Here is an 18,686-nt window from a genome sequence, read left to right as displayed (position 1 = left end):
AATCCCAATGTATCATGATAAAAGGCAAGACATCTAGTGCTAAATTCATCCCTGTGGTTGTGCAGAGGGGGATGGGAAGTGACTTATACTTTCCTAATTCTAGGGCTGCTGGGGGCTAGTTCAATCCCTAGCATTTGCTAAACCAAGCCCTGGTTTTGGAGTAGCTGTGAAATAGCCAGGGTGCAGGATTGTCTGGGCTGCGACTCCTGCTGAAACACCCTCCTCCACCTCCTACTCTGATCAACCTCAACCTGATCTGTTTGCCCTGAAATGTCCCTTGTGCCAGGGGCTTCTTTGGGAGTGGCACAAAGCTGTTTGGGGTTATTCTGAACCAGGGAGCATTCACTGGTGGGGCCATGCAGTCTCAGGACCTCAGCAAATCAGGTTCTTATGCCAAATTCTGCTCTATTACACTGTTGTAAATTCAGAGGGCCTATACTGAAGTCGATGATGTAGAGCAGAATGTATAGTCTTCAATGAATGTACTTTAAAATATTTGAAAAATCAGTCTTCCCCAATTCTTCAAAACTTCAGGATTGTGAGTTTTATAGCAGGGATGTTTGTGGAAACAGCACTGTTCAAGAGAATACCCATGGAAATTTGTAAACATGAGTATTCATACACCAAAAACTTCCTTCTAGGAGTTACACTCAACCAACCAGGAAATAGAACAATACCACATGCCCTGTGTGCCCAATTGAAATTAACCAATACAGCTTGACTTTTGAATATCGAAAACTCACAACAAACTACTCATAAATGCTGTACAAACTAACTATTATTCATAAATATTATCTATGGTTTGGTCTGGATAGCATTGTAAACCTCCCCCTGCTTTCCCACTTGGTCATTTCCTTGTAGGAGATGGATATATATTTGATGCTGTAGTTGGCACACCTGTCTGAGGATAAATTGTCTTGGAGTTAAGGCACAAAACTTGTAGTCCAGAGGTAGGCAACCTTTGGCACTGATTTTCAGTGGCCACCGGTCCAGGGGGCTCTGCATTTTAATTTAATTTTAAATGAAGCTTCTTAAACATTTTAAAAACCTTATTTTCTTTACATACAACAATAGTTTAGTTATATATTATAGACTTATAGAAAAAGACCTTCTAAAAACGTTAAAATGTATTACTGGCATGCAAAACCTTAAATCAGAGTGAATAAATGAAGACTCGGCACACCACTTCTGAAAGGTTGCCGACCCCTGTTGTAGTCAATAGAGCTGGTCCCGATTCTGATCCTTTCTGTGCTTGGCCTATTCTATGTAAATTTAGGAATTCTCCCTGTATGATGTTGGTGGCACATGCTCAAATCCATACTGCCCTGTCTAGGCAGGAGTAGTTAAACAAAGAAATGTGTGTTTACCTCAATTTACATATAAGTAATAAACAGGCTTGTTGAGACAACAAGAGGGAGACAAGGCAAATCTGCATTTCAGCATACACAGAGGAGAAGAAAGAGCATGGGGCCACCTTCACCTCCAGATACATCACCTTCGTTATTGTTTGAATAAACTTAGCTTTGAGGGGTAATCTGCAGAAAAACCCACTTCAGAGGTGACTGGAGTATAAAAGTGAGGCAAGGCAAAAACACCCCAGGTCATCTCTCCCTATTCCCTCCCACCCACCCACCTAAGAAGGCAAAGGGACCAGCCCTTGGACTTTGGGAGAGATCCTGACCTGAAATTTGGTCAGCAGTGTGGCTACAGATGGTAACAATGCAACAGGGTGAAGTTTGGAGCACGCTGCTCCTTACCATATTACTGGGACTGTTTTCTGTTTGGCTGGCTGGATGTGCTGCATAGTCTTTTGATGAGTGCTGTAATTGGAAAGTATCCCAATGCAGTGCTGGAACTACTTTAACATACCTCACTGACTGAGGTGCTGTTTACTCCAACAAAGGATGCTTTTAAGTGCCCTTTGCATAAGACATGTTTCCTATTTGACCAGTCATGCTCATGTCTGGATTTATGCCTGATTTTCAACTCCGTTACATCAATTTAAATCCAGAGTAACTTCATTAAAGTAAACAGAGGTAATCTGGATTTACACTAGTGGTAATAAAAATCAGAATCTAGCCCAGAATCTCCCTTCTTAAACCTTCATAGCAAAGGCCATTTACACTGCTGCAAGATGCCTGAATGCCTGATCTTTAGGGATGCTGGACACCTGCAACTCCCATTGACTTCAGTGGCACTTGCTGATGCTCAGCATCTCTGAAAATCAGGCATTTGCTATACTAATGTACAGTTCTCAGTTATGCTTCTCAGGTGCCAAAATTACACCCACTTTGCTTTTTAAGATTCTTTTTACACAAGTACAGTATTTGGAATCATAGATTTTAAGTCTAGAAAGGACCACTGTGTTCATCTAGTTTGAGCATTGGGGTCTTTGAGGGTAAAAGAAGGAGGGAATGGTATTCAGATAGTCTGTTCATTAATGTAAATCATTTGCACTTTAAGACTTTAACTAATTTAATTTTTTTTAAGTTTTGCAGTTTGCTCTTAGGGTACGGATGCAAACATTATTTGTTTGGCAACACTAGAGTGTTTACAAACAGAGTGAATAATATTTTAATGGTGAGTGTTGGGAAATCCCTGCAGGTTTAAAATAGCAAGCAGTTCAAGAGAATAATTGTGGCTTTAAGCCAGAAAAAAAACAAGGAGCAATAATTTCAGGCTGCTTATTAACAAGCAAAAAGGAGGTGATATGCATTTTTTTACTTAATATAAAGCTTTGGATACATAATACGTTTCTTTGTATACTAGCAATCGTGATTTCATCTGTTTTGAACTGGGAACTGCAAATGTTTTAGTAACTAGAGTGATGAGAGTACCCTTCTGGTGCCTGAGGAGGTTCTGTGTATTCTGTTTAAATTCTAGTTTTGTAAATTGCCAAAGCAATACTCAGGGAACATAACAGAAGTTTCCTTTTGCCTCCTGAAGAATACAGATTCTAAGGGGTCTGTTTTCCTTTATCAGCTAGTGAAGAATGCTAGTGTCACTAAAATCTAATGCCACATAAATGCCTCTTGATGATGTTATCCACACAGTGGAGGGCAGCCATCCCTACCCTTCCATGGGCTGAGATGTAACCTGATCAATTTAGGGCACCCACTCCTACCCTGCCTGGGCTCAGGGTGTAACCCTCTATGGGTTGGTGGGACCTTTTCCCAATGAAAGAGCCTTTACACAATAATATCCTTAACTTTTATTTATTAGCAATTGATCAAAAGAATACACACGCTAAGCATACAATGCTCACCACTCCCAATAAAGCAGACAAACTTTTCCTGATGGCCAGTCAGGGTCCAGCAGGTTTGTGCTTTGGCCAGCATGGTGCCTCTCCCTGCAATGGTAAATCCATGCTGGAGCCAGCAGGGAGGGGCGCATCTCCCTGCCATGGTAAATCTGCGCTAGAGCTGGCGGGGAGGGGCACCTCTTCCTGCTGTGGCAGGTCCGTGCTTTGGCTGATGGGGAGGGGCACCTCTCCCTCCTGCAGCCCTGAATCCCTGTGTGGGGCTTAATAGGCAGTTTTGTGGCAAATCAGCTTAGTGGGAACTTAGCTTGCAACCCCGTCCCTGCAACCCCCTTTTGGGTCAGGACCCTCAGTTTGAGAAATGGTGGTTTCCCCTATGCAATCTGTATAGTACAGGGTAAAAGTACCCAAAAGACCAGATTTCACGGGAGAGACCAGATTTCACGGTCCGTGATGCATTTTTCACAGCCGTGAACTTGGTAGGGCCCTAGTTATAGATTTCCCAACTTAAACTGCTAAGTGTTTCTGCCAGAAAGAGTGTTATCTTGCAAAGTTTTTCTTTAAACCTCTTTGGTCTGTCTGTTAATTTGGTCACTTGTTGGTGCCATGCCTTCTTAGGGCAGGAATGCTTTCTTAATAACCAGATATTCTATTGTTTTGTACAGTTTAGATCAGTGGTCCCCAATCTTTTTCATCTGGAGGGCTCCGGACGACAAGCCACCGAGGACCGTGGCCGGCAGACAAGCATCCGCTGAAATGCTGCTGAGAAGCGGCAACATCAAGAGGTGTTGCCGCTGAAATGCTGCCAAAAATCAACGGCATTTCGGCGGCTGCGCCTCTTGATGTCGCTGCTTTTCGGCAGCGATGCCTCTTGATGTTGCCGCTTTTTGGAGGCATTTTGGTGGATGCTTGTCCGCCAGCCAGTACGCGGGCACAGAAAGATGCCCTGGTGGGTGCCATGGCGCCCGCAGGCATGGTCGGCAAGTTATATACCCACGTGGTGCCCGGGCACCAGCAATATTCAGAGCCCAGGGTCCCAGCTCCACCAATGTTTGGGGCTGGGTGGTCCCACCTGCTGCCCCCTCGTGCCTCCCCCAAGTGTCCCCCGGCTTCCCCTTGTTGGCCCTGTGCACATCCCTGGGCCCCAGAGGGAGCAGAGTGTCCCTGCGTCTTCCGTGCAGCTTGCCTCCCTGCAGCAACTGCTGCCGCATGGGTCATAGAATATCAGGATTGGAAGGGACCTCAGGAGGTCATCTAGTCCAACCCCCTGCTCAAAGCAGGACCAATCCCCAACTAAATTATCCCAGACAGGGATTTGTCAAGCCTGTCCTAGTGACCCCATCTCAACTGCCAGGGCAGACTGACTCTGAGCCTGCCCTTCCCCCTCAGACCCTTCCCTTTTCCGGTGGGACCCTCCACCAGCACAGCGCTCCCTCCCCCACCCACAATCACTGCTCCTGCCCCATGCTGGGCAAGGAGGCAACCCCATCCCCCACCCCCAGTGAGGCTACAGTCAGGGGCAACAGCAGGGGAGGAGGCGCACACTGCACCCCCTGGCACCCACCATGGGAGAGGTGAGAGAGATTCCTGGACCTGAAAGGGGCCCTAGGAGCACATGCAGTGACAGTGGTGGGGGTGAGTGTGCTGCTGGGGGGGCAGGAAAGAGGGTCCCCTCCCCCCAGAGCTCGCTGCTGCTGGCAGGGAAAGGGCTTGGGGGAGTCCTCCTCTCTGGCCCCTGTCCCAGAGCAGCTTGCCTACACCGCAAACTCATCCCCAGCCCTGCCCCACCCCAGAGCCCACACCCCCAGCCAGAGCTTTCACCCCCCACTTCACCCTGAACCATCTACCCTAGCCCTGAGCCCCTCCAACACCACAAACCCCTCATCTCCAGACCCAGACAGAGCCCTCATCCCCTCACACCCCAAACCCCTGCCCTAGCCCTGAGCCCCTCAAATACCCCAAACCCATCATCTCCAGTCCCAGCCAGAGCCCTCATCCCGCTGCACCTTAACCATCTGCCCCAACCCTGAGCCCCCTTCTGCATCATGAACCCCTCATCTTCAGTCCCACTCCACAGCCCTCACCCCAACCCTCTGCCATAGTCCTGAGCCCCCTCCCACACTCCAAATCTCTCATCTCTAGCCAGAGCCTTCACCCCCTACACCCCTACCCTCCCCCTGAGCCCCTCTCACACTCCAAACCCCTCATCCCCAGCCCTCATCCTCCTGCACCCTAACCATCTGCCCCAACCTTGAGCCCCCTCTTGCATCATGAACTCCTCATCCCCAGTCCCACCCCACAGCCCTCACCCCACACCCCAACCCTCTGCCATAGCCCTGAGTCCCCTCTCACACTCCAAACCTCTCAGCCCCAGCCCCACCCCTGCACCCCCTCCCTCCCCCAAACTCCCTCCCAGAGCCTGTATCCCCTCCCTCCACACCCCTTCCCATCCCCAAACTTCCTCCCAGCGCCTGCACCCCTCCTCCACTCCAGTCCTCCTCCCCCATCCAAACTCCCTCCCAGAGCCTTGGGCAGGTGGGGGGCGGAGTTTTGGGGAGGCAGAGTTTGGGCAGGGGCAGGTCTGGGCACCACCAACATTTCTACAAACCTGCCGCCCATGCCCGCGGGCACCGTGTTGGGGACCACTGGTTTAGATGGAATGTGACTCCCCACACACAAATGGTTGTGGCTCCTTCCTGCAGAAAGGCCTTAGACTACAATGATGCTGTTGCAGAATGTTTTGCAGAATTTATAGTCCTTCTCTCCTGTAGAATTTATTATATTATATATAGCTTTTGAATATATTCATGAGTAGTCAGACACAAACCCTACCTAGACTATTAAGAAGCAAAGGTTATATTACATGTTACTGGTAAGTTATTTTTTCTATTTATATAAATAATTGTATTGGATTTGCATTAGAATTTAGATATTTTGGGCATTTTTAATGTAACCAATCTCTGATACTGCCTCCACTGGATGTACATTTTTCATTTGTTCTATTCTTTTTCCATTCTGCTTAGAAGAGTTTAGATATCTGGATTGGTTTTCATCTCTCCCCAGGCAATCAGAAACTTCTATGAATAATTTACTACACAAATGCAATGTGTAGATAACTTGTGCTATTAGTATAGCCAAGTTATGTAATCATTTCACCGAAAGAGGGTAAGACCAAAAATTCAGCCTAGAAAATCGCAATTTAAAGGGACACTCTAAAGTACAAACAGTAGGCTTTATAAAAACAAGTTTTGTCCAAACCTAAGATTAATAGAAACGTTTGCAGGATTCAATACAAATGGCTATAAGGAAAACTGCAAGTTACTAGTTTGTTTCATTGTCTAACTCCAGTGAAATGCACAATATAAATACCATAAACTTTAAATTAATTTTGATTTAAAAAATCCATTCAATTTTAATAAAAATCTGTTTGGTTGAAAAATCTAGTGTAATTAGCTACATAGATATGGTCATTTTGCAGTATACTTTAACTATATGGTATTTGGCTATGTGAGTGCCCCTTTAAGTAAATAAGAATTGCATGAAATATGATAAAGCTGTCTTAGCATATAAACTCAAGTTGTCTGTGTTCTTTATGGATTCTCTGCTTCTGGTTAAGTTGTGTAGGTGTACTGAATAAAATGGAGAAAAAAATCCACAGAAAATCAAAATGGCAATCAAGGGCACAGTTCAATACTTAAAAAATCACATTGCTAGTAATTGAAATACTGTACATAGCAGCTATGAAGTTATATAGGCAACTAAATGCAGAAAAACTGTAATTGCGTATTTTGTAAATATGAAGTCTATTATGCTAAATATGCTATTTTTTTAAGAAGAAAAAATTCCCATTAGTTAAAGTGGGGGAATTCTGCTTAAAATCAGTGGTTTGATATGACCTTGGGATATACAGTTGTCTGAGAATGAATGAGAAATCTAACAATGACTTTAAACTGGCTGGATTCTCTAGCAGATAGCTAGGGACTGACCATGAAGATCACTGAGAACTTCACTGGATAGTTAATTTCAAAGTCAATATAAGTTAGAGAATAAGGAGCTAGAAAAGAATATGTGTGTGTATGTGTGTAATTAAAGATAACCGTACAAGAGCAGTTAGATACAGTTAAACGTGAATTCAAACTTATAAGCAATTTCTCACCAGTCATAGTCAACTATCAGTAAGATGCTGTGACGTTATCTGATTAGAGTATGACTGTGCAAATCATTGTTGCTACCACTGTTATATAATTGCAACAAATCTTATACAAAGTGTGATGCATGGCCAAAAAGGGTTAAGCAGCTTGCAGGCTAATTGACCCAGATTCAACCTTTAGCAACATATTGGTAGATAATGTTTGTGTTTTTGTGGGTTCACATATATATATTGTTAGAGGTTAACAATGTAATCAAACAGTCCCTGTCTATGCTGTATTCTGTTAATTCAGAGATCAAAAGGAACTGTAAACATAGGATATCACTGTATTCATCTCTTTGAAATGTATAGCAAATCACCTGAGCATGGTACTGCAGAAATTTCACTTTCCCTGGACTTGGCGGTTTCAGAAAGGCCTGAGTCTCTCCTGCTCGGCATCAACACATTCCCAGTACTGATCACCTGTCACTCCCTGGAGATGTGCACAGTACCGATGGAGTCTCCCATAGCTTCCATAATTGCTCCATCTTTGCCAAGTGATGAAGAGGACAATGATGACAATTTCTCATCAGTCTCTCACATTTCTGTCCAAGGCTCTCCTTTCCACTACAAGGGAGCTTTCCATCCTGAGACCTTTGAAAAACCAGCTTACCGTCATAAGAGACATGGTCCACTCAGTTGGTATGGACACCCTTGAGTGCCCCCACCCCTGCCTTTTGCACCATCTCAGTGGCCTTACTGGGACCCCTAGCTGGTTTATTGCCAGCAATTCTCAAGGGCCATTAGTGTTTCTCACTTGAAGAAGAGAAGGCAGTCCCCTTCAGCTTCTCTCTCTAGAGCTCCTGATACACAAGAGGAGATCCTTGAGGTACAGGAAGTGAGATTAGACAAGATGATTATTCCTACAACTCACATTTCTTCATTCTCCCCTGATGAAGCCATTGCATCTCCTTCACCAACCTTGGCAGATGATTTTAAACAATTTCAGGACCTTATTAAAAAGACAGTGGACTCCTTACAAGAAGAGGTTAGAAGAGGTTAAGGAGTCACAGGACAAGCTAGTCACCATCCTGCAAACTTCCTCATCTGCTGTGTTGCATTACCCATTAACAAGGCCTTGCTGGACCCAGCAAAAATATTATGGCATACCCTAGCTACAATACCTCTGTCCTGTAAGAGAGTGGACAAAAAGTACTATGTTCCCTCCAAGGACTCGGACGTTTTATTTTCACACCAATCCCCAAACTCTCATGTCGTTGATACTGTAAACAAACATGGCAAACAGCATCAGGCTTCTCAGCAAGTTTGCAGATGACACTAAACTGGAAGGAGTGGTAGATACACTGGAGGGTAGGAATAGGATACAGAGGGACCTAGACAAATTAGAGGATTAGGCCAAAAGAAACCTGATGAGGTTCAACAAGGACAAATGCAGAGTCCTGCACTTAGGACAGAAGAATCCCATTCACTGTTACAGACTAGGGTCCGCATGGCTAGGAAGCAGTTCCGCAGAAAAGGACCTAGGGGTTACAGTGAACGAGAAGCTGGATATGAGCCAACAGTGTGCCCTTGTTGCCAAGAAGGCTAATGGCATTTTGGGCATTGCCAGCAGATTGAGGGACATGATCATTCCCCTCTATTCGATATTGGTGAGGCCTCATCTGGAGTACTGTGTCCAGTTTTGGGCCCCATACTACAAGACAGATGTGGAAAAATTGGAAAGAGTCCAGCAGAGGGCAGCAAAAATGATTAGGGGGTTGGAGCACATGACGTATGAGGAGAGGCTGAGGGAACTGGGATTGTTTAGTCTGCAGAAGAGAAGAATGAGGGGGGATTTGATAGCTGCTTTCAACTACCTGAAAGGGGGTTCCAAAGAAGATGGATCTAGACTGTTCTCAGTGGTACCAGATGAGAAAACAAGGAGTAATGGTCTCAAGTTGCAGTGGGGGGAGGTTTAGGTTGGATATTAAGAAAGACTTTTTCACTAGGACGGTGGTGAAGCACTGGAATGGGTTACCTAGGGAGGTGGTGGAATCTCCTTAGAGGTTTTTAAGGTCAAGCTTGACAAAGCCCTGGCTGGGATGATTTAGTTGGGAATTGGTCCTGCTTTGAGCAGGGGGTTGGACTAGATGACCTCCTGAGGTCCCTTCCAACCCTAATATTCCATGATTCTATTATTTGGATGTAAATCATGCTCATCAGCTACCCTACAATTTAGGATTGCCAATTACCGAGCTCTTGTGACAAAGTATAACCATATTAATTACCCCAAACTGAATGCCTTTATTGAGCATCTTCCAACAGACCAGAGAGAGCAATTTCAGGTGATAATTGCTGCAGACCAACTCCTTGCAAGAACATCTCTGCAGGCTTCTCTAGACACCACTGACACAGCCACTCATTCTATCTCCATGGCAGTGGTCATGAGGAGGACTTCATGGCTTCAGCTATCCAACTTTCCATAGGAAGTCCAAGTTACAGTCAAGGACCTTCCATTTAAAAAAATCAAAGTTTGCTGAGAAAACTGATGAATCCCTCCACACATTAAGAGATTCTAAAGCCATCATCTTGTGCTCACCGGGAATTTACATGCCTGCACAAAGAAGATTCAGTAAACCCGAGATGGTAGAGAGACCCCGGCCTACTCAATTTCTGCTCCCTCCTCCCCCAGGCATTATTAACACAGTGCAAAAGACGGAAATTGCAGAAAAGGAGACCAGATGCTTCACAAGCATCCATTTCACAACTCACTACATCTAAACATCAATTTTGATGGGTTGGTCAAGGATCTGAGTTACGACCCCCACTCTTATCTGCTGCAATAATCCAAGTCTCCCTTGCTTCAGCGACCGCCTGACTCTTTTTTGTCAAAACTGGGAATACATACCTACAGATAAGTGGTGGTGGAGATAATTTCTACAAGTTAATTCTATCCATTTTCCCTCCCACCTCCCGTTCCTCTTCAAGGACCCCTCTCATGAGCACTTTTTATGACAGGAAACTGACTCTCTCCTGAACCTGGTTGCTATAGAACCAGTTCCCACACAGGGAGGGACAAGATTCTATTCCAAGTACTTCCTGGTCCCACAAAAGAACTCAGATTTGTAAAGATTCAGTGGTTCAAAATGTTAACTCTTGCAGCAATAATTCCATCTCCAGTCCAAGGGAACTGGTTCTCAGCTCCCCACCTAGAGGATGCTTCCTTCCATATTGCGATTCACCCATCCCACAAAAGGTTTCTACGATTCACTCTGGGTCACGATCACTTTCAATACAAGGTGCTCCCATACAGTCTGTTATCCATGCCCAGAGTGTTCTCAAAGGTCCTTTCTGTGGTAGTGGAACATCTTCACAAAGAAGAAATTCTGATCTTCCCATACTTGGATGATTGCCTGCTCATAGCACGCTCCTTCAATGAGGGTTTGATGGCCACACAAAAGGCCATGAACCTATTCCTCCAACTGGGACTACAATTACATTACAACATCTGGAGCTCATAGGAGCCTACCTTGATGCAGTAGCAGCCAAAGCATTCCTTTCCTCACACAGATTCAACATTCTGATCAATTTCATCTCATCAGTTCAGGTCAGCCCTCAGACATTGTCCAGAAACTGTCTCCAACTACTGGCTCAGATGGCATTGGGCACCTTTGAAATAAATCAGGTGAGACTTCACATGTGCTGCCTTCAAGGGTGGTTCAGAACTGTCTACTTACCAAGTAAACACAGCTTAAACAAACTTCTATGTTCTTGATAGTAAAAAAGTCACTGACCTGGCGGAAGGACCCTCACAATGTTTTCGCAAGGGTTCCCTTTGCTGAACCACCCCTAATGTTGATATTAGCAATGGACACATCCCTATTGGGATGAAGAGCCCACTTGGGCACCCACAGTGTTCAAAGTAGGTTATCTCCACTTGAGTCCATGCTACATATCAACTTGCTGCAACTCAGAGCAGTTAGAAATGGCGGTACAGGTTTCCTCCCACTGATTAGGGACAAACATATAAAGATCACGATGGACAACAGCTCATGTATGTTTTATATAAACCACCAGGGAGGAACTAGATGGACTTCCGTCTGCGCCAAAGCAGTGAAACTCTGGAACTGGTGCATTCATAACCACATCAACATCTCAGCAGTTTACCTTCTGGATACACAAAACATTGTGGCAGACGCTCTCAGCATATGCTTCTCCCAGTTTCACAAATGGGAAATAGAACCCTCCATTCTCCACTGCATATTTCTACACTGGGGCATCCCAAAAAATAGACTTATTTGCCATAGTCAAAATCAAGAAATGCCCTCAGTTCTGCTCCAGGGTTGGTCTGCGTCACACTTTCTCAGAAATGCCTTTCTTCTCCAATGGAACAGAGTTCTGTTGTATACATTTCCACCAAGTCCACTAATATCCAAGATCCTGATCAAGATAAACTAAGAAAAAGCCAGGATTATACTTATAGTTCCCATGTGGCCAAGATGAACATAGTTGCCCTACCTCACTGAGCTCGCTGTATGCCAACCAATTGTTCTCCAGCCTGTTCCTCATCTCCTTTCTCAAGATGCCACCAGGTCCATGAGCCCAATTTCCAGGTTCTCCAGCTCAAGGCATGGCTGGTTGATGGTTCGAGGGGTTAGAAATGACCTTCTTTGAGGATGTAAATGCAGTGCTGTTACGTAGCAGGAAGCAAACTACTCACAACACGTATATCTAAAAGTGGAAGAGACTCAAACTCTGGTGGAACTCGAGACACATTCCTCTTACATTCTCTCCACTATCATTTGTGCTAAGTTACATCCTAGAGCTAAAAAGGTCAGGATTATCTCTAAGCTCTGTAAAGGTACACCTTGCAGCTGTCATGACTGCCCATCATAAGATAGAAGGTTATTCTGTTTTTGCTTATCCCACAACAAGGTTTCTCAAAGGTCTGGGTAACATCTTACCACAAATTAGATGCCCCACACTAGTATGGAACCTCAATTTTGCCCTCAGGTGTCTTATAAGACCTCCATTCAAACCCATGGCCGCCTGCTCCTGTTTACCCTTCTCTATGAATTTCTAGTAGCCATTACTTCTGCTCAAAGAGTGGGAGAGATAGGGGCTCAAATGGTGTACACCCTCCTTTACAGTCTTTTTTAAAGAGAAAGTCACACTATGACCGCACCCCAAGTTCCTACCAAAAATATCTTCATACTTCCACATGTCAACCTATCCACCTCTAGGTTTTGTTTCCAAAACCAGACTGAGACAAAAGAGATGTGACATTGCACACACTGGATGTTAGGAGAGCACTAGCTTTTTATTTAGATAAGACTAAGTCCTTCAGGAAATCTCCTAGACTATTTCTCTCCATTGCAGACAGATCTAAGGGATTATCAGTCTCCAAACAGATCCTTTCTAGATGGCTATCAAGCTGCATTACCTACTGCTATTGGTCTCATGGCCTCCTTCTAGAGTATGATCTGATTCCACAAGATCCCTCTTCACTTCCAAAGCTTTCCTCAAAAACATTCTGGTCACAGAAATATGTAGAGCCACTACTTGGACATCTATCTGCTCATACAATTTGCTGAACTTTACGCTGTCACTCATGACTCATTGTCCAGTGCCATATTTGGCTCCACTGTTTTATTCTCAATTCTAGACCTGACTCCAAAGCCCCACTCCTCCCTTAGGAGTACTGATGCAGAGTAACCTAGAGTGGATTGCTACTCAAGAAAGAAGTTTACTCACCCTGTGCAGTAACTGTGGTTCTTCAAGATGTGTGTCCCTATGGGTTCTTCTGATGGGGGCCTGACTCACCATCTTGGCACCTCCTGCTGGCTGTGCTGGGAATTAGCTCTTGGTTGCCAGTGCGCTTTCCTCCAGTGGTGTCTCACCGCTGTCACTTCTGCTCCACCTCTAAGACCCACGTCGCTCCCCAGACTGCAGCGTCCTCTTCTGGACACAGCCCTCTGGCTGTGCCCCACTCGGTTCTCTCCCCCCTTCTGGGGGACCCAACAGTCCTCAGTCCAGCCACTTGCCTTGATGGAACACTGCAGTCTCTGGTCTGGCCACCCTCCTCAGTGGTAAACTGCAGTCCATGCACTGGACACTCCCCTCAGTGGCAAGTAGGGGGAAGGAGGGTGGGGGACCCAGGCCTGCTTGCTACTCCAGGTCCCAGCCCAAGGACCCTATAGCCAGCAGCCATGTGCTGCCACTTCTCCAACTTCTACCACCTATTTCCCTGGGCCACTTTTCCTTAGCCCTAGCACATTCCCGGCCCTTTGTATCAGGGGTCTCAGTCTGGCAGTTCTCAGACTGGAGCTTCCTATTGTTCCCCTGACCCTGCCCAGCTCTGCCTCTGCCTCTGCCTCTGCCTCTGCCTCTGCCTCTAAGGTGCCAGTCCTTCTCCCTTGCACTTCAGGGAGAGACTGACTCTGCTCTGTTGAGCAGCCCTTCTTATATGGCCCTCCTTGGCCCTGATTGGCTGCTCCAACAAACCTTCTCCTGACTGGCTCTTTATAAGCCCTCCTCTCATTGGTTGGGTTTTGCTCAGCCTCCCTGAGGGCTGCTTTAAGCCTCCATCTACCTGTATGGGGCAGCCGCCCCACCACAGTGCTCCACTACCGGCCTTCCTTCCCTCTGCTTTGGAGTTCTTTCCAATGAGCACTGTGGCAGAGAAGGATCTGAGCGCGATTTGCCCATACAGAGCTATGTAGCCCTGATGCAAGGCACGAGATGGGAAGAGTGCATATGCAGGCTGAGTGAACACTGCTACTTAAAATCTCTGATCTGAAGCACAGGGGGCGCAAGCGCACCTAGAGTGGAGCACCCATAGGGACACACATCTCCAAGAATCACAGAGACTAACAAATTTATTTGGGCATAAATTTGTTAGTCTCAAAAGCCTGGTCTACACTAGGCGTTTAAACCGGTTTTAGGAGCGTAAAACCGATTTAATGCCACAACCGTCCACACTAGGAGGCACCATATATCGATTTTAATGGCTCTTTAAACCGGTTTCTGTACTCCTCCCTAACGAGAGGAGTAACGCTAGTATCGGTATTAACATATCGGATTAGGGTTAGTGTGGACGCTGATCGACGGTATTGGCCTCCGGGAGCTATCCCACAGTGCAGCAGTGACTGCTCTGGACCGCAATCTGAACTCGGATGCAGTGGTCAGGTAGACAGGAAAAGCCCCGCGAACTTTTGAATATTTCCTGTTTGCCCAGCGTGGAGCTCCGATCAGCACGGGTGGCGATGCAGTCCAAAATCAAAATAAAGAAAGAGCTCCAGCACGGACCATGCGGATGTGATCGCTGTAAGGGCAGGCAAATCCGTTCTATCAGCGCTCCGTTACAGAAGATGAAATTCAGAATCCTTTTTTAAAAATCTCCAGACAGACGCCATAGCAGGGACTCAGCGCACTGCAGCGTGACAAGCGTAACGGAAAGCCAAAGAATCAAATGGACGCTCATGGACTGGAGGACTGAAGCTATCCCACAGTTCCTGCAGCCTCCGAAAAGTATTTGCATTCTTGGCTGAGCTCCAAATGCTTCTAGGGTCAAACACAGTGTCCGTGGTGGGTCAGGGCATAGCTTGGCAATCTACTCACCCCCCCCACCCCCAGAAGCGAAAGGGAAAACAATCCTCTGACTCTTTTACATGTCACCCTATCTTTACTGAATGCTGCAGATAGACACGATGCTTAAGCCGTCAACACCAACATCCTTACTCCCCCCCTGCCATGGGTGGCTGATGGTACAAAAGGACTGGTAACCGTCCTCGTCATCAGCCTATTGGCACATGGGGCAGTAACCATGCTGACTAGCATCCGTCAGGTCGATCAAGGGCGCCTGGCCCTAATTTTTTCTGGTGGATGGTGCAGTATGGCTGGTAACCATCGTCATCATAGCAACAGGGGGCTGAGCTCCATCAGCCCCCACCCTTCATGTGTAAAGAACAGATTCAGTTGCCCCTGGACTAGCAGAGGTATGCTGGGCTTCTCTCCTACACACTGCTTAATGTCCTGTCTGGACTATCATAGCAGCTGGAGGCTGCCTTCCACTCATTTCTCACTAACAAGTCACCATGTCTTTTTATTCCTGCATTCTTTATTACTTCATCACACAAGTGGGGGGACAATGCTACGGTAGCCCAGAAAGGCTGGGGGAAGAACGGAATCAACAGGTGGGGTTGTTACAGGAGCACCCCCTGTGAATAGCATACAGATCATAGTTTCTGCAGGATCTGACACAGAGCAGCTGTGCTCTCTGGTTCTATGATACAGTGGTTATCTAGTACACTTGCCTATATTCTAGGCAGGACTGATTCTATTTTTAGATACCAAAAAGGAGGGATTGACTCAGGGAGTCATTCCCAATTTTGGCTTTTGCGCCCCTGGCTAAGAGCAGCCAGGGGCACTTATGACAGCAGCAAATGGTACAAAAGGACTGGTAGCCATGATCATAGAATCATAGAATCATAGAATTCAAGATCAGAAGGGACCATTATGATCATCTAGTCTGACCTCCTGCAAGATGCAGGCCACATAAACCTCCAGGGCCATTGCCAATCTTCCTGGAGGAAAATTCCTTCCCGACCCCAAATATGGCGGTCAGCTGAAAGACTCTCCAGCCAAACCCTCTGGAAAAGGTTATATCATACCATTGACCCATTGTACTATTTACCAGTGTGGCATTATCCTATCATACCATCCTCCATAAACTTATCTAGCTTAATCTTAAAGTCATGGAGGTCTGATGGTTAGAAACAATTTCAAGCCTGAATTTCCTGACTGACAGTTTATATCCGTTCACATTAGCACTGAGCTGAAATAATTCTTCTCCTTCCTGGTATTTATCCTCTGATATATTTAAAGAGTGTAATCATATCTGCTCTTATCCTTCTTTTGTTTAAGGAAAACAAACTCCTCAAGTCTCCTTTCATAGGCCTTCCATTCCTCGGATCATTCTAGTGGCCCTTCTTTGTACCTGTTCTAGTTTGAATTCATCCTTCTTAAACATGGGAGACCAAAACTGCACACAATACTCCAAATGAGGTCTCGGACTAGCACCTCCTTATCCCTACTAGAAATACCTCGCCTAATGCAACCCAAGACCGCATTAGCTTTTTTAACGGCCACATCACATTATCCTTAGTTCCAATTTGTGGAAGGGTTTGGATGGTGCAGTATGACTGGTAACCATCTCTGCTGTCATGCAAAAGCAAAAGCATGCTTCTGTGTAGCGCTGCTGAATCGCCTCTGTGAGTGGCATCTAGTACACATACGGTGAGAGTCACAAAAGGCAAAACAAGCTCCATGATTGCCATGCTATGGCATCTGCCAGGGCAATCCAGGGGAAAAAGGCGCGAAATGCTTGTCTGCCGTTGCTTTCCCAGAGGAAGGAGTGACTAACGACATTTACCCAGAAACACCCGCGACAATGATTTTTGCCCCATCAGGCACTGGGATCTCAACCCGGAAGTTCCAAGGGGCGGGGGAGGCTGCGGGAACTATGGGATAGCTAGGGAATAGCTACCCACAGTGCAACGCTCCAGAAGCCGACGCTAGCCTCAGACCGTGGACGCACACCACCGAATTAATGAGCTTAGTGTGGCCGCGCGCAATCGATTTTATAAAATCTGTTTTACAAAACCGGTTTATGCAAATTCGGAATAGTCCCGTAGTGTAGATGTACCCTTAAGGTGCCACAAGGACTCCTCTTTGTTTTTACTGATACAGACTAACACGACTACCCCTCTGAAAACAAGAATCACAGTTACTGCACAGGTAAGTAACCTTCTCAGTATCAGACACTTCGAGCAACCTCCCTGCTCTGTGAACAGGGGCGGCTCTAGGTATTTTGCCACCCCAAGCACGGCAGGCAGGCTGCCTTCGGCGGCTTGCCTGTGGGAGGTCCGCCGAAGCTGCAGGACCAGCGGACCCTCCGCAGGCATGCCGCCAAAGGCAACTTGCCTGCTGCCCTTGTGGCAACCGGCAGAGCACCCCCCGTGGCTTGCCACCCCAGGCACGCGCTTGGCGTGCGGGTGCCTGGAGCCGCCCCTGTCGGTGAATGGTTGCTTCTGCAGTCCAAATCTGAACTGATAGAGTAATTCTACAATCTGAGGGGAAAAGCCCTCTAATATTATTTTCCAGCTATGAACATTTTTTCAGCCTCAATTAAGGGTGACTTAGAAAAGATCTTGTAAAAAGATAGATTCGATATGTGTAGTGGTACTGCAAATGGGGTATTTCCCCTGGATAAATACCAGAAAAGGACATCTTGATCAGGAGGCAGCTCTCTTATGGAAGCTGTTTGTTTAGAAGCAACCAGCATTGAAGGGAAGGTCAAAACTATAGCTTTAAGATCAATCAGACAATGCTCTTTGATTCAAGACACTTAAAGCAGTACAGGATGTATGACCGCCATCTTTAGAAGTACTAGTCTAAGGAAAGTTTTAATTAAAGTGCATGAAAATCTTTAATAAATAATTAATAATAATAAAACAACTGGGAGAAAACATTCCTGCTTTCACACTGCGAGTTCTACTGGCCAAAGAAATGCTGAAACATACCCCTAAGTGGCTTAGTGCTTTAGACAGGATAACTAGATGAATGAATAACTGAAGACAAATGTAAAGATTCACTTTAGGGTATTTATTTGGAACTAACTCAGGCCTTGTCTACACTAAAGGGAAAAGTTGATCTAAGCTAGGCAATTTGAGTTACATGAATAGCGTAACTCAAATCGACGTAGCTTAGATCTACTTACCACGGGGTCCACACTACGCAACGTCAATGGGAGATGCTCTCCCATCGACTCCCCTTACTCTTTTTGATCAGTTAGAGTACAGGAGTTGACAGGAGAGCAATTGGTGGTTGTTTTAGTGGGCCAAAATTCACTAGACCCTGCTAAATCGACCATTGATGCATCGATTGCTGCAGCATCAGTCCTCCAGTAAGTGTAGACAAGCCCTCAGGCCCTTCAGCACAAAGTAGCTGTGTCTTCTAGGCCTTTCTCGCCTCAGGCCAACTGCCACTCTGATCTAACAGAATGGTCTTTCCCTCTTCAATTGCCTAGATTAGAAAAAACTATCTGTTTCTTTCCCCTGATTTACATACACATCTACTTTTTCTTCCTAATGATGCATATGTAATTTAATAAATATAACTCTATAGTACCTTTTTTTCTTTGAAATATAACCTTCATTAATTAGGGTGAACTGTAAATGATACTCAACTCCAAGGACGTTTTGTGGTCATTTATTTTTAAAATTCAACTTATCATAG

The 18,686-nt window shown here is 45.8% G+C and overlaps 1 protein-coding gene across 14 annotated transcripts in view; it reads left to right on the top strand.

Moving 5' to 3' along the window:
• ACSBG1 (acyl-CoA synthetase bubblegum family member 1) overlaps nt 1-18,686 on the top strand; it is a 107,730-nt gene that overhangs the window by 3,851 nt on the left and 85,193 nt on the right. The window lies entirely within an intron of this gene.

Source organism: Mauremys reevesii, linkage group 10, assembly GCF_016161935.1.
Source record: "Mauremys reevesii isolate NIE-2019 linkage group 10, ASM1616193v1, whole genome shotgun sequence".
Classification (NCBI taxonomy): Eukaryota; Metazoa; Chordata; order Testudines; family Geoemydidae; genus Mauremys; species Mauremys reevesii.
The sequence above is the reverse complement of the archived record's forward strand: the minus strand, read 5'-3'. Positions and strand labels throughout refer to the sequence as shown.